Source organism: Lissotriton helveticus, chromosome 9, assembly GCF_964261635.1.
Source record: "Lissotriton helveticus chromosome 9, aLisHel1.1, whole genome shotgun sequence".
In the NCBI taxonomy this organism is placed as follows: Eukaryota; Metazoa; Chordata; class Amphibia; order Caudata; family Salamandridae; genus Lissotriton; species Lissotriton helveticus.
In genome coordinates this window covers 1,164,663,934-1,164,666,670 of record NC_136070.1, presented here as the reverse complement: position 1 = coordinate 1,164,666,670, position 2,737 = coordinate 1,164,663,934, and the positions used below count along the sequence as shown (strand labels likewise).

The window sequence follows — 2,737 nt, the reverse complement described above, 5'->3', positions numbered from 1 at the left end:
CAAAGTGGCTAGTGGTTGACTTTGTGAAAGAGATTAGAACGGATTGTACAATCCTTTTTCTCAAAAGGTTGTTTTTGGATGAGGGCTTTCCATCTGTACTTATAACGGATAATGGCACACAGCTCACGTCTAATAAGATGCGTTTGTTTTTATCCAGTTGTGGAATTTCACATCACCGTACCACTTTGTACAATCTGCAAGGGAATGGTTTGTGTGAAAAGGTCAACAGAGTTGTCAAAGGCATAATACAGATGTCTTGTGCATCCAATTCTTTCTCTAATGAGGTTGTTCAAGAGATGGTATGGGCGTATCATACCACTTCCCATGGTAAAGATGAAAAGAGTCCTTTTGAGCTCAAGCGCGGGAGGAGTGCAGGCACGAAACTCACTCCTTCCTGGCTTAAAAATCAACAGTCGGGAGTTGATATTCCCTCATCTTCTTCTTCTTCAGGTTTCAAAATGAGTAAGTTTGCTATTGGTGATTTGGTGAAGGTTAAGTCGGGTAGAGTGAATAGAGGTCTTGCAAAATTTAGAGGTCCTTTCCGCATTAAGAAAGTGTTTCGAGAATATGTCTTGTTGGAGAATGGTGAGAAATGGAACGTGCAGATGGTGGCTCTTTTTCAGAGATTGGCATCTGTTAAAAGTGCTGTTCCTCCTTTGAGTGACTGTGGTTCGAGTGCTAATGAGTGCATTCCCTTGCAAAACAACGGGTATATGTTTTCCTCTCCTGTGGAAACGTGTGTTCCTTTACTTTCCAATCTTTCTAATCGCAGGGAGGAAGGTGGTGGGGATGCTGATGGTCTTGATAATGTGGCTGATCTTGATAATCTGGTTGCCACTGGTACCAGTGAACAAGGTGTTGTTGTTCAAGATCATTCTGCTTCTCGCAGTTCCAGGTGCTCACGTCTTCATAGACTTCCTCTCTATTTAAATGATTACATATGTTAGAGTTCCCCTAAGGGAAGGAGGTGTGTTGTACATTGCTTCCTCTTTTTATGTGTTCGTGTTCCCTTAAGTCCCCTTCAGAATGTGTGTCCGACATTCTAGGCTGACTCGGCTGATGTGTTACAGCTGAGACAACTGGTGTCTGGCTGGCTGGAGGTTAGGACGTTGTTCTGCTTTCTATGCAAATAAAGCTACGTTTCTTGCCTACATCATCTCGTGTCAGTCTACGCTTCATTTACAACACTATTGCTGTGCCAGGCTGCAGGAATGCACAGTGCAGCACAAAGGCTGGTCCCGCTGTGCTGTTTGCTCCCACTCGTATATCCTTACCAGCCTTTTCACCAGGCTGGTGGTGAACTGCCTCAAGACAGACGGCCTCCATGATATAGGCTCTGGACGACCTGTGGGGGTGAGCATCTCAATGCTCATAGCCAGTATCTAGCCGCGGGCTGAGCACTGGCATGAAGGGAGTCGAGAAGGGGAATTTGTCCAGGAAGGTGTAGTTTAGTGGGTTGTACTCTGTGCCCATCTCCTTTATGTCTTGCCATAGGGTGGAGTCCTTGTCCAGCTGGTAATGCTTCATGTTCCAGTAGAAGAGGCTGTCTTCCACCAGCTCCACCATGATGAAGCATCACTCAGCGTGCAGATTGTCCTTGTAGAATGTACTGTGTAGCATGAGTGGTCATGCGAGTGATGATGCAGCATCGCGAGCATGGTCACGTGTGCCATTTTCTTTTGAAAAATGTTGTTGGCCATGAGCTTCTTGCCGTGCTCTTTCTCCATGGTTTCCACTGCCGCACAGCAGTTGTGGTTGTAGATTCATGGAGACAGGATCGCGGCATTAGGGGCTCCTGCTTATCTTCCATAAAACTCATCAAAAATTACCTCACTCGACTGAGTCCCTCATCTTCCGGCTGCGCACCTGCGGCAGGACTGCCGGTTGGGGAGACAGGTGGCACGGTTTGAGGGTCTTGGATGCTCTTCCAGCTGGTGCCCAGCCCTCCTTGGTGGCCCTGTTGCCTAGCTTGCCGGCAGCCATGGCTGGTGGGCACTGGCGTTCCTTGTTGCTGTACCCTAGCTGCCGGTTCTTAATCTCGGCCGGGCTCACTTCGCTGCTGCCGCTGACCCCGGGACAGGGCCGGTGAAGGTTGCTGCTGCTATTCTGGTTGCCCTTGTTGCTGCTCTTCAGGGATCCATGCAGCTGTTTTTGGTACTTCGGGTTCTCTCTGTCGTGCAGGCGGATACCCGATCTTGCGGAGAAGGGTAGTCATTTTTTTTTATCAGATGTTCAGTCTGTGTCTGCACACTAAAACTATCACATAATATCGTTTGCAGCACATGTTTTACTGTGAATGCTTGTAATTACTGTAAGTGGCTTAATGGCAACGAGCACAATGTGAAATCCCCCAAAATACAGAAATTACGTCATCTTAATTTAAATTTTGCCCAGGATTGTTTGAGCCTTTCAGATACAGCTGAATGCCATCAGCATATTGGTGTATTAAAATTGCTGTGCCATAAACCTTCACAGTCAAGGGTTCCATGTAGATGTTAGCTAGGAGTGATGAGAGAAGTGAGGTTTGTGTCACCCCATTGACCATAGAATAAGAAGACAGGAATGAGAGGAGTTTTAAGAACTGCGATATCACCCTCAAGATGGATTTGAATCACTTTAGTACTCTCCATTCAGTACCCATTCTGCAGGAGGTAATCTCCACCAGGAAAGAATGGCTGATGGTGTCGAACACTGATGACAAAAGTCAGCACCCCTACAACACAGGTGACACTTTACT

The 2,737-nt window shown here is 46.8% G+C and overlaps 1 pseudogene; it reads right to left on the bottom strand.

Annotated features, from left to right (window-relative positions):
- Positions 1-1,362: 1,362 nt before the first annotated feature.
- On the bottom strand, positions 1,363-2,215 carry LOC144783386 (ubiquitin-conjugating enzyme E2 Q2-like; annotated as a pseudogene).
- Between the last annotated feature and the right edge of the window lie 522 nt (positions 2,216-2,737).